The sequence below is a fragment of the Martes martes genome (assembly GCF_963455335.1).
Source record: "Martes martes genome assembly, chromosome: 4".
In the NCBI taxonomy this organism is placed as follows: Eukaryota; Metazoa; Chordata; class Mammalia; order Carnivora; family Mustelidae; genus Martes; species Martes martes.
The window spans coordinates 104,119,104-104,133,860 of record NC_137891.1 but is presented as its reverse complement, the minus strand read 5'-3'; positions in this window follow the sequence as shown (position 1 = coordinate 104,133,860).

Below are 14,757 nucleotides of genomic sequence, written 5' to 3'. Positions count from 1 at the left end.
ACCTGCTTTCATGCTACTTTATATTAAGATTTCATTATATATACAATTTATGTTTTGGCTTATAGCTTTCTGGGCTCTCTGCACTAGTGAAGCATGCAATAAGAGAGTTCAAATGCATTACTTGTCAAAGCTAATATGCACTTTCCTTCCTATTCCTTTCTGTAAAACACATTTAGAAAATTGTCTTAAATTCTTTAATGAGGCTATTCTGAATCAAATGGGATTTTTAAAAGATAATTTTAGGATCAGCAAGTAGAGAAGCTACACGGTCAGATGAAGACAATGTGGAGGAATCATCAGAGCCACATGGAATTAATTAGGTGTGTGAGGGAGGGTGAAGTGCCTTAAGGCAGACGAGAAGAAACTGGTGTGTAGGGAGCTGAGTGGGAACTGGACAGTGCCTGTGGCAGCACGAAACAGATGGAGCGTTCTGACAGGTGCGGTAAGAATGCACCCCAGACAGCATATTCACACGTTTTAAAGATTCTGCACACTGATATTCTATTAGCAAAGAGAACATACTCCAACATCACAATTTGCCAAAGTAGGGTTGCCAGATGAAGAAATCAAATAGGAGCTGTGTTAGGGGTATACATTTCCCTGCCATTGAATCTTGAAGGGCCAGTTTCCTCTTTTCTTGGCCTTCTGTCAGGCTTACTGATGCTAGCTGGCCTTCTTGCTGCGTGCAAGAAAGCTCTTCTACCTCTTTTGGGAGAAGCAGCAACTGCAGGTAACAAAAGTGTCATTGATGGTTCTCAACTGGGCACGCTCCTCTGATTTCTGCGATCAGGACACTGGGCCACATTTCTGCACTGGGAAGTCCACAGACTTCCCAGTGGGGCACAGGTCTTCAACCAGCCCCTCCTTTGTTAGACATGTGCTAATAGCTATGCAAATCTCCTAGGGGTTGTCCCATATTGTTTTGATGTTAAGATAAAAATAGAGCTTTCTTAAAGTGTTGCCTCCAAGGAGATGTAAATTCCAAAAATAAGACTAACTTGTAGTATTTGGTAAAAGTAGTAGCTATAATTTTTTAAAAATTTTCTACAGAAATAATCACTCAGTACTTAATCTTTGTTCTAGTATAGGTAAAATTTTAAAAATAATATCGAATATCATCCTGTTAATTTAACTTTAATAGACAATAAAAGAAACCTAGGGATGAAGCAGGTTTGTAAACATATGTTCTCTGGTTGTCTTTGGGCTTCTAGATCCTTAGGAAATAATCATTTAGTGATCAAGTGTGAATAAAACTGCCAGAAATGCTTTATGCATAACTGTGCAGCAACTTATATGTGGAAAGCCTGTCTTATTATGTAAACACACACATAGTGCTTCAGGATGGCCATACACTTTCCTATGAAGTATCCTCTGGTTATCCATCATAATCCCTATCATCCTGCATTACAACCATTTATTGACTTGTTTACCTTTCTTATTTTACTGTAAGTTCCTTGGGTCCAGGGTATTATTTTCTTCTTTATGTCCTCAAAGCCTCATGGTACACAGACCATGGTAATAGATACTGAACAAACGCTCCTTAGCTGATAGTTGAACTAATGAATCTTCATGAGACAAGTTGACCTGTGAATTCAACAAGATGGTTCTGGAATTTCTTTATAGAAGAGATTTGGAGATGTAATCTGGTTGATAGAGTGGGCTAAATATTTGTTCAATAGGTTGGCCAGTCCAATCCTTCTTAGAATGCATGTTGTTTGAAGTGGCTGCATGAAGAAATGGGTCGGATGTTTCAAGTATCTTGAAGGACATTTTTCTCCTGAAAGTAATGGGTGAAAAATTTTGCAACATACTTCAGCATTCTATATACTTTGTAAATTTTATCTTTTTTTTTTTTAGTCAAAGGGGAGTAATTTTTGAATAATAAACATTTGTATAGAACTTTCTACATTTCTTGAAATAATTTTTGTATAATAAGGTTTCATTTATTGCAAATGACAGAGACCCAACTCAAACCAGTTTAAGTTGAAAGGGAACCTATTGATTCATACGAGATAACAAATCTACCTTTAGAAACAGCTAAATAAGGGATTCAAATGAAGAGGTTTCTTTCCTTATCATTTTGTCTAACTTCATAATGTATTGGCTTAATTCACAGACCGGCTGTACCTGTAGTAAAGATCAATTCTGGTAGCTCTATACTAATATCCTTATACTCTCCATCCATGGATTAAATCTCAGTGAATACTCTACTTCTGCTTGGCCCAGGTTTTATTCTGAGCCAATCCTGAACCCAGGACAATTTCTGAATCAGAATTGCTATTTACAGGTATGTGGAATCTTCTCATTAACTTGGCCCAGGTTGTGTGCTTTCTGGCAGTCAAGGGGCTGCATCAACCATCTCTAAACATGTGGAATGGGTCCTGTATTGGAGATGTTTTGTTTTTTTTGTTGTTGTTTTGTTTTGTTTGGGGGGGGAGTAACAGAAAGATAGTGCTGAGATAAAACAAAAATTACACACTTGAAATCTTAAACCTATTATCTAACTTATATCACTCATTCATTTATAATATATGTGTTGCTTATCTACTCAGATCTTGTTACTGGGATAGACAGTGAGGTGACAAAAATCTTCTGTTCCCCCTCACTTACCTTTATACTTCACAGGATTCCTCTCATTTTTCTCCCTTCCTTTACTTAATGGTCTCTGGCTTTTTTAGAGTAAAGACTAGAGCCTAACTTTTAACAGCCACTGACATTTCTGAAAGAGAAATTTTCTTTTTCTTTTCCAATTTCAGACTCCTGGTGAAGGGATTCATCAATACAGTGTGGTCTCATGCCCATCCTTGAACCAGTCATGTGGCTTCAGGAGCAGGATAACATTGTAGAAAGTGGTTATTCCGTCATTAAATATGACTCCCAGAAAATCAGGAGATTAGGCAAACAAAACAGTGTTTGCCTTACAAAAGAATCAGAACACTTTTTGGAGTGCTGATATTGGTGTGGGTATCCACAGTCTTGCATTGACCAAAAGCTCAGCTGTGCTCTGATAAACCTACTCCCAAGACTTTTTACCTTATGTTCATTACTTTCAGTCAGAATCATTATTTGTTTCTCAAAAGAAGAAAAATATAGAACCAGATTATCTTAATATTCTTAATATTTAAAAAGATCAGATGATTCCCTTTTACCACATGAGAAAACTGAGGTAGAGTTGCCCAAGCATGTATATTTTATAGCAAAGTCAGCATTCAAAGCAAGGGCTTTCCCTCCCAGAACTAGTTATTTCCTCTAAATCAGAGATTATAAACTAGCAGCTCACAAATGATTCTGGATCACAAAAGTTTTTTGTTTGGTCTGCAACAAATTGCACTCCAGTGTTTACCTGGAACTAATTTATTTTTAAAATTTAATTTCCAGGGATGCGTGGGTGGCTCAGTGGGCTAATCTGCTGCCTTCGTCTCAGGTCATGATCCCAGGGTCCTGGGATCCGGCTTCTTGCTTCTTGCTTGGCAGGGAGCATGCTTCTCTCTCCGCCTCTGCCTGCCTCTCTGCCTGCTTGTGCGCTTGCGCGCGCGCTCTCTCTCTCTCTCTGACAAGTAAATAAATAAATAAAATCTTTAAAAAAATTTAATTTTCAGCTGTTACAAACCAGGATATCAGTGTAGTGCAAATGGAACCGCAAAAAAGACACCCTTCCCTGCAAGGGATAGCAACCATTCAAAGAGTCTGTGTCTCAGGGTATAGCTCTCAGGGGTTGAGCATTTGACTGCAGAGTCTCTGTCCCCTTTGCCAGGGTTCCATAGCTATGAATTAACCATTTATCTACTCACCCATTCAAAATGCAGAAGATCTAGCTTGTGAAAGATCCATGAGCTCAGATGAACACTGAGAAGCAAAGATCAAGATAAAGATAGGAATACCACAAAAATTTGCAGAGGGTAAGTTCTCTTATCCTTTGGTCATTAACAGCTTACAGCACAATTTAAAACAGCTGCCCATTGGGTCCTAAAGAAACCCTGTGCTTACAAAATAAACTATAAGAGGGGAGATCCTCCTCTAAAGCTCGTGGCGTGTAAATGCTGAGCCCTCTTCACCTGCTGCCAAGGACTACAAAATTTATAACAAGCTGTATTACATTAGGTCACATGCTCACTGACCCCATTAAATTAAAGTTCCTCGCCACTTGTTGGAACTAATTTTCGAAGTATTGAGTCAATCAGCTAGACGTCGTAGTCTGCTTAAACAGCCTACTACAAATGCTAATCCATCTTTAAGTGTTAATCCCATTACTTTGTTCCTGTGACACATCGAAAAGAGAAAAAAAAAACTTTGTAAACCCTATACCATAAAATTTTTTTAATGAAGGAGAATAAGGGAAAAACTCAGGCTGTCTAAAAGTGAAGAGGAAGAATGACAAGGAACAACAGTAGATCCAATCTTAAGAGCCTTCAGCACTCAAGCAATATTTCCATGGTTGAAGAAAGCATTTCCCTAAGGAATAGTTAGAGAACAAAAAACTTCTAGAAGATTTTGGTAAACCTTGCATACAAATTAATGTTGATTCAGATCCCAACACTCTTTAGCATTCCTGTTTTAAAAACACATAGCATCTATACTAGTTTTCTAGGACTGGTGTAACGAAGTACCACAGACTGGATGACTTACACAGCCTAAATTTATTATCTCACAACTCTGGTGGCTAGAAGTCCGAGGTCAAGTTGTCTGCAGGTTTGGTTCCTTCTGCACATCCTGAGGGAAGGGTCTGTTCCAGGTTTCTCTTCTTGGCTTGTGCATGGCCATCTTCTATTTATGTCTGTATGTCATCTTCCTTCCTTCTGTGTTTGTGTCCAAATTCCCTCTTCTTGTAAGGATATCAGTCATATTGGACTAGGGCCCACCCTCATGACTTTATCTTAATTAAGCCAACTCTTTATATACCCTTTCTAAATACAGTCACCTTATGACGTACTGGGGGTTAGGACTTCAACATAAGAATTTGAGGGGAACACAATTAAGTCTGTAACAGTATTTATTCTACTTATATTCTATGTTGAAAGTGAGTAAATATTTGCAAAACTGGTTATCTTTTCCTTCTCAGTCCTTTGTTGTATAAAAAGGTAAGCTTGAAAACAAACGCCTGATAAGAAAGTAGATGTAAAAGACTAAAGAATGGATAAAGATGTGGTCTATATATACAATGGAATATTACTCAGACATGAAAAAGAATGAAATCTTGCCATTTGCAACAACACAGATGGAGCTAGAGTGTATTATGCTAAGTGAAATAAGACAGAGAAAAACAAATACCATATATTTTCACTCATGTGTATAATTTAAGACACAAAACTAATGAGCATAGGTTTGAAAGAAGAGAGGAGAAAACCAAGAAACATACTCTTAACTAAAGAGAACAAATTGATGATTATCAGAAGGGAGTTGATGGGGGATAGGTTAAATAAGTGAGGGGGATTAAGGAAGGCACTTGTTATGATGAACACTGGATGTTGTATGGAAGTATTAAATCACTAAATTCTACGCTTGAAACTAATATTACACTGTATGTTTGGGACGCCTAGGTGGCTCAGTCATTAAGTGTCTATCTTCGGCTCAGCTTATTATCCCAGGTCAAGCCTTGCATTGGGCTCCCTTCTCAGTGGGAAGCCTTCTTCTCCTCTACAGTCCCCCTGCTTGTGTTCCCTCTCTTGCTGTCTCTCTCTGTCAAATAAACAAATAAAAATCTTAAATAATAATAATAATATTACACTGTATGTTAACTAACTGGAATTTAAATATAAACTTGAAAAAAAAATGCAAGAACATATGGTGCAGAGCTCAATTATGAGTGTCAGTTTGGTGAATCCACAGTTTTGACCAATGAAAAAAATAATAGAGTACACAACCCTACCATAAAAATATCTTTGGAGCAATCTGCCCACAAGGCAGAGAATAATTCAGATAATTTCTCAGGGAACTTGGTGGGTTAGAGGATGAAATACAGATTTATAAATATCTCAAAGAGTGAAGAATTTTTTTTTTTTCAGGGACAAAGATGTCTCAAGCAATCCCCCACTAAGGATACAGAATCAATAGGACCTTTTGTATCATCTGAATGCAGAATCATTTGAAGAGTTTATCTGAAGTCGTCATAACAAAGATGAAGTCTAGCAAAGCCAAATATGCCCCAAATCTTGGGTGCAAAAGAAACATCCCCTACAGAAAGAAAGTGTTGCTTACATTTGTAAGAGAAATAATCAAATTTAGCATGCAGGGGAGCACTGGAACGGGGGTTGGGGAGGTGGGGGGTAGCAGGGGGACCGCACCAATCTTTCCACAGATCTGTGTGGAACTTATTTCTCAGGATAGAGGACCAGCTGGGAAACATTGATGATAGTGTATTTTAGAATACTCAAAATTCTATCTTAAGAGATACGCTGGTAGAACCCAAGTGAAATATTCTTCAGATAAGGTGTGAGGATCATACTACTTCTAAAGGTGAATCCCAACTTTTCCTAACAAGGCATGATCACTGTGCATCCATAGACATGTTCAAGTGGCATTAGGTAAAAACCCTAGACAGTGTATGAGTCTGCCTTTCTTTCTTTTCCCCAAACCGTATTGCTCTTCATCGAACCTCTGATATTCACACATTTGGACATATTCTTGTAAAATCTGCAAAAAAGTCATTTATTTTTATATCTATCTATTGTCTCTCTCTTACTCTACCTATTTATCTAATCTATCTCTTTATCTACACATCATACTATAAAATACTATTTTCACTATTTTTTTTTAAGATTTTATTTATTTGACAGAGAGAGATCACAAGTAGGCAGAGAGGCAGGCAGAGAGAGAGGAGGAAGCAGGCTTCCTGCTGAGCAGAGAGCCCAATGCGGGGCCCGATCCCAGGACCCTGGGATCATGACCCGAGCCGAAGGCAGAGGCTTTAACCCACTGAGCCACCCAGGCGTCCCTATTTTCACTATTTATCTTAGAATTTTAACTATATCAGTAAACATAACTTCACTTCTCTAATGTCTAGATACAATATTGTAGTACAAACACAATGTAATTTATTCAAACTTCCATCTTGAAGGATAAAAAAATTTCCAATTTTTTTTTGCTTTTAGAAAAAAGAAGCAATAAGACATTTTTGAACTAATAACTTTATGTTATTCAATGGCATAAGCTTGTCACTAAAAGACAATGATATGATTCATAAAAAGGTACCAGTAGACCCAGTAAAAGGATATAAAGTTTCTTGAGTGAAATGAAAAGAACAAGAAATGTATTTATTCCCTTAGCTATATAAGGCAGAAACAATAAGGCGTGCTTCAATTGAAGAAACAAACTTCCTACATTTCCCAAATTTTCTCATTACAGTACCTGAGAAAATGAGCTGGGTTAATAAATGTGAATCACCCAGAACTGTGGATAAGTAGACATATATCACTGAGCTTAACCTTCCCTGATGTTATCCATAAAGATTATATGATTTTATGGTTATATGATTATATGATTATATGGTTTTATGCAAGGAAGTCTGTTTCGTTTCGCTTTGTTTTTTCTTTTTTTTTTTTTAACCTAGCATTCCATTATTTTTTTCTTTCCCTTAATATTTCCTTTTAATCAATTTAGCCAATAGGATCTAGCATCATTGAGCAGTCTCCATCAGACATGAACCCAGGAGACTGTGCTGTGCATATGTATCTTAAGTGAACGATACCCGTTGAGGGCAACTGCAACGGAAATAGGGCCCATATAATTGTGTAATAGACTATCCTATGCTATATTTTAAGGAAAATCACCAAAATATGGCTCAAAGATAATGATGTTTTGTTCATGGCAGAGGAAAGGAGAATTTCCAGAGGTGGTGACATAAATACGTCAACCTTTCAGATGGAAAGATTTTCCAGAAATTATCCACAGGGTTATACAACTATTGATAGTATTAGCTGTAAGGGGTAGGGATTTATTTTTCTGGAGTAAGAAACTCTCTTTACTATATTAAAAATGATTTATATTAGACTTTTTTTTTTTAGAACCATTTACGCTCACAGCAAGACTGAGCAGAAGGCATAGACATTCTCAAATAACCCTTGCTCCCACACATACATCTTGACTATATTTTAAAAATTACTTTTCTAGTCTCATTCCGACTCTGAATTTTCTTATATTATTTATTTATTTATTTATTTATTTATTTATTTATTTATTTATTTTATGTCCCTGCTTGCAGACTAGTTGCAAGTAATTGTTGTTAAATGAGTCCAACACAGTACACATTCCTGGTTGGTCACTGCACTTATATATTATAGGATGAGTAGGCCAATTTTTTTTCTGTTGTATCACTTAGCAAAGCCACATATAAAACCTATCTGAGATGCAGATCTGCAGATAGTTTTTAAAGATGAAATTACTGGGTCAAAATTTTGATATATCTGACTTAACATTTTGATAGCTACTGATAAAATGTTTTCCCAAAAGGCTTTAACCGATTATACTTTTGCTTTGAATCGAAGAGAGTCCCCATTAACATACATCCTTAAATATCTTTAAAGTTATCAATAATTAATTCTAGCCATTTTTGCTAGGTTGACTGGCAAATATTTTATACTACTGCTATGATAATTTGAATTTCCTTGAAGATTTAAGACTGAGCCTCTTTCCATGTTTATTGGCCATTCATGTGTCTTTTGTAAATTGCCATTTATATCTCTTCTCATTTTAAAATGAGGTTGATAGGGGCGCCTGGGTGGCTCAGTGGGTTAAGGCCTCTGCCTTTGGCTCAGGTCATGATCCCAGGGTCCTGGGATTGAGCCCCACATCGGGCTCTCTGCTCAGCAGGGACCCTGCTTCCTCCTCTCTCTCTGCCTGCCTCTCTGCCTACTTGTGATCTCTGTCTGTCAAATAAATAGATAAAATCTTTAAAATGAGGTTGATAGTCTTTTTCTCTGTAAATTAAAGGAGACTAGATCTATCAAATTTGAGAATGCCTACCCTCTGTATAAAACACCTAGAAGTGGTAATTAAAAGATTTAATGAGACATAAACTCTTCAAATTATCTTCATTTATCCTGTTTTAATTATAATGCTAAGAGCTAGCCAAATATAACTTCAATTTTCTCACTCCTTTCCTGGAGATGGAATTCTTCAGGAATTTTCCCAAGTTCCCCCAAACTGGTGTTATTGTCATTTGATGATTGCTTAGCAAATGTTGTGACTGGGAAGGAAGTGGGATGCATTAACTCTCTTTTTGTAATTGTTAAAGGTGAAATGGGGAGTTCATGTGATCTTTTATTTTCAAATAAAATTACTATTTATGTTATTATATTTTGTTATTATGTTTATAACGTTGTTTCCTGAAATACTTTATCCCTATTATATTATAGATATGTAAAAAGGAACATGCATGGTTTCCTATCAAAGAGGGCTTTCTTTACCAGGGAATTTGTAGGCATTTAAAGTTTAAACCTTCCAGATATGTAGTCTGCCTTTCTCTGGGAAGGGCCATGTGTTGACCCTGGGATAACTTGTTTAATATGAACAGATAATAATCACATTCATCTTCCCATGAGAGTAATGATATAGGTTTTCTTCTTCTCAACCCCATGAAGGGGATTTTTCCAAGAATTTGCCATTCCAGTTTGCTTGATCTATCATCTATCTATTCATCCATTCTTTTTTTTTTTTTTTAAACAGGCTATGATTTATAGATGTTTTCTTCTAATATCTTCCTGGCTTTGATTTTTATTTTATTTTAACTACGAACTTGTATGTATCAATGCACAGAGTATTTAAATGTCTTGCCTTTTGCCGCATTTATAACAGACCAGATTTAGTTATTATGGTCTAAGGGCTTTGGTTAGAATTAGTTTGTTTGGAAACATTGTTGCATCAAACTGTAGTTTTGTTTATGGGGCACCTGGGTAGCTGAGTTAGTTAGGCATTTGCATTTGGCTCAGGTCATGATCTCAAGGTCCTGGGATGGAGCCCGCAACACCACCCAGCATTGGGCACCCTGTTCAGCAAGGAGCCTGCTTCTGCCACTCCTCCTGAGTGAGGTCTCTCTCTCTCTCGCTCTCGCTCTCAAATAAATAAAATTTTAAAAACAAACAAACAAGCAAAAAAACCCTGCAGTTTTGTTTAAATGGAATTCCTGGAAAGACATTCTAAATATGCAGCTAGACTAGGACTCAGGGCATATGCTGAAGTTGATTTTGTTCTTAATTATTGAAATAAAGTTATTAAAATTTTTTTAAAATTATTCAAATGTAAAATAAAGGGGCTTCTTATTCTGAATTAATTACATATTTGGTTTCCAAACATTGTTTTACCTTGAGCAGGTTATATAATCCTGCCTAATTGTTCTTGATTTATTAGTAAAGGTACTTGCTTCAGGGTTTTCCTTCTGACATTGAGTTTTGCATTTTTTTAAGAAGCATGTATTAGAACCAATTTGCAGTTTTTTAGAGAGAGAAATTTTGGGACTAAAAGACATTATGTATTGAGAATTTACTATATGTCAGTCACTACACTTAAATGCTTCCAAACATGATAATGCTGAATCCATGAAGAAATTCCATAGGATCCATAGCATCATTTCTATCTTGCAGATGAAGAAGGTGGAGTTGAGGGGTATAAAAATACTTTCTCAGGGTCTCACAGCTTGTAAATGATGGATTTGTCTGATTTCAAATAATAGGGTCTCAACCACTGTGCTTTATACCTTTCCTGGCTTAGCAGACGTATGGTGGAGGTGGGTCTACTCTAAAAGAGAACCTCCTAGATTCAAGTGGTTTACATTTTTCTCATCTTCCAACCTGAGCAAGTTGTTTGTGTAGTCCATGTTAGTCTCTTTTCCTATGGAATAAAATATTTGCTCTATAATGATCTCCATAACCTACACAACATTTTGCTAACCAGGATATTATCCACGTATAAATGTTAAAAATAGGGGCGCCTGGGTGGCTCAGTGGGTTAAAGCCTTTGCCTTCGGCTCAAGTCATGATCCCAGGGTCTTGGGATCAAGCCCCACATCAGGCTCCCAGCTCGGCGGGGAGCATGCTTCCTCCTCTCTCTCTCTCTGCCTGCCTCTCTGCCTACTTGTGATCTCTGTCAAATAAATAAATAAAATCTTAAAAAAAAATGTTAAAAATATGTGACTTTAAAAAAAGTTTTTTTCTTTAGCTGTTATTATATTATATAAGGCATAACTCTAATAAACATTTATAATACAATATATAACATATATTATATATAAACATATATAACATACATAGTCTGTACATATGTCAAATATGCCTATTAATTATATTTTAACAAGAAGTATATAATTCTTCACTATGTACATTCTATTTTAACCATACTAAGAAAAAATTTCAAAAACCAAGTTCTTACTAAATTATATATTTTTTATATTGGAGAAAACCTATCATTTTCTGTTTCCTGTGAAGATTTTCTTGTTATCTTTTAAGTGATTCATGACCAGACATTGGTACTCTATCCTAGAGTGGAACAAAGAATTATTTCTTTGACAATTGAATGGCTTAGAAAGTAGCAGGGATTTAAAACCCAAAAATAGATCACCAACCTCCAGAGCAAGGAGACAATAGTGACTTCTTGCTAATGTTGAGCCTGTTCATAGAGCAGACTTTTCAAATATGACCAATAAGTGATACATGGTAAAGGAAAAGAATATAGAGATAAAGGCAAAAAAATTCTTTTTGCAAAAATGAAATAATGAGCAAATTTCTCTCTGGGATATGGTTTTATATGTTGTGAAGATTTTTAAGGTCTTCTAATGTAGCATTCTACTGTTTCAGAGATTTATATTCTGTATAATTTATAGGTACTGTAAAAATATATTGACTACAACATTACAATATAAAGTGTTGTAGTGGTATATTACAGAATTTGATTTTTTATTTATTTACATTTTCTGTTCTTGTCTCTTTTGGGGGTAGATTCTATGCTTTAAAAAATTTGTTCTGAGACATTTGTGGTCACTTGACAACGGTTTCTACCCTTTATATCTCAGGCAATTCTTCTCTCTTAATAAAATATAAATCACAAAATCTGTTCATTGTATTATATTGTTCAAGTTTATGTGATTGGGGGAAAAAACTTATATTAAAGTGAGGCAGAGTATTTTGGTGGTCTTTGGCTTACTATAGCACTTATGTGATAGACAAGCAAACAAGGGTATTTTGAGTTCTTTTACCATCTGAAAGCACATAATGTTTTGTTCTGTTCAATTTATCAAGACATTAAGTTATTTGGGGGACTTCAAAGCACATTCATCTATATTCTTAATACTATGATTTTTCAACCTTTTAGGTTTTACAGAATGCATTTTTTATGTAATCAGCTTTACTGTGATATAACTTGCATTCAATAGGTTGCATCCATTAAAGTTAACCATTTAATGACTTTTGAGAGTAGTATACATGTGAGAAAGCATTTCCTCAGTTGCGATAGAGAATATTGCCATCACCTTCAAAACATTTCGCAAGCCCCATTGCATCTATTCCTTTTTCTGATCCTGGGTCCAGATAACTACTGATTTACTTTCTGTAACTGTAGATTGTGTTGTCCTTTCTATAATTTTCTAAAATGAAATCATGTTTTATGTATTTTTTCATGCCTGCCTGAATTCCTTCAATCAGCATTAAGATTTACCCATGCTGCATGAGTCCAAGCAGATAAATAATCTGCTTTTTTGGTATTATGAATATTCCATTCAATGTTATAAACATTTCTTCACAAGTGGACATATATTTTCATTTCTTTTGAATAAACACTTGGAATGGAATGGCTGTGTATAAAAATGGCGTGTGTTTAGCTTTTTAAGGTGTTGCCAGATAATTACCCCAGTCAGGTCATTATTAATTCCTACCAGCAGTGGGATGTACTGTAGTGAGATATTAAACAGCAGTTCCATTTACTCCATATCCTCCCCAACTTGTTGTTATGTCTTTTTTCTTTAATTTCAGTGATTCTATTATTATAGTGTATGTTAGCCTATAATAGATGGGCTACATGTACATGGTCAGTAAACACTAACACATAAGGGTGTGTATGTGTGTGCATTTGAAGAGGGAGATAGATAAAACCACCAATTTGAAATTCAATGTCCTTTCATGAGTCATTATATTCTTACCAGACAATTGTTTATCTTTTTCTCTGTGTGTGTGAAGTGATTTTAAATCTGTATCTCATTTTTCACCATTTTTTAAAAATTATTATTGAAAAAAATTATTATTAAACAGAAGAGTATTTTTTAAATATATTCTGGGTATGAGTCTTTTACCAGATAAATTTGGGGGAATATTTCTCCCATCTAGTGGCTTGCATTTTAATTTTCTTAATAGTGTCTCTAAAGGAAAAGTTTTTAATATTAATAAAGTCAAATATATTAGTATTTTATAGTCTGTATTTTCTGTCTTATCTAAGAAAACATTGTCTACCTTAAGTTGAGCAAAAATACTTTGTAAGTTTTATTTTAGAAATAAAATAATTTTAGCTATTACATTTAGACTTCTAATAATTTTAATTTAATTTTTATCTATGAGTGAAATACGGATTGATGTCCATTTTTAAAAATATGAATATCCAGTATCCAACACCATTTATTGAAAACTTCTCTTTCCACGTTCAATTGATTTTTAATGTCAAATATCAAACAACCTGCCATAAAAAATCTACACACAAACACAAAATCACTAGTATTTATTTCTTAAAAATCTCTTCTGTTCCACTGATATATATGTCTGCTTTTATACTGATACCACAGTGTCTTGATTTTCGTAGCTTTCTAGTTAGTCTGGAAATCCAATATTGTGATTCCTTCAGCTTTGTTCTCTTTTAAAATTGCTTTGGTCATTCTAGATCACTTGCATTTCTGTATAAATTTTTAAGTGCCTTCTCAATTTCTATAGAAAATCTACTGACATTTTAGTTGATATTGCACTGATAATAAACCAGCTTAGTGAAAATTGACATTTTAATAATACCAAATCTTTCAATTCCATCATTGTCCTGGAATTTTTAGGGAAATTATTTTACACATATTTTCATATGTTCATTACTAAGAATGTTATTCTTGTCTGTATTTTAAGGTTAATATAAATGTAAATTTTTAAATTCAGTTTTTCAAATATTTTCTAATATATAGAAATGCATTGACTTTTGTAGATTAAATTTAGGTCTTGCTAACCGGTAAATTCCCTTTCAAAATAATTTTGTTGATTCCATAGGATTTCATATTCAATAATTAAATAACTTACAAATATAGACAGTTTTAATTCTTCCTCTTTAATCTGTAAAATTTTGGTTTTTTTTTTTTTTTTTTTTTTTTTTTTTGGCTTATCTTATTGTCTAGTGTTTGGCTCTCCAGTACAATATTGATTGGAAGTGGTGAGTACAGGCATTTTCTTTAGGGGAAAAGAGGCAATTTTTTACTATTAAATATGTCAGCTCTAGATTGTTTACATATGTCATTATTAAGTTATAGAATTCCCTTCTAATACTAGTTTGCTGAAAGATTTAATCATAAATGGCAATTGCAGTTTATTAAATGCTTTCTCTTCACTTATGAAAATGATCATAACATTTTATCTTTTTTTTCCAGTTGACATGGAGAATTATATTGATTGATATTACTTTGCATTATATAAGATGCCTTACTTGGTTATGGCACATTATCCATTTTACATCTTGTTGGGTTTGATATAGTAATATTTTGCTAAGTATTTTTGCACATACATTAAGGGACTCTTTTTAAAAAAAAATATTTGG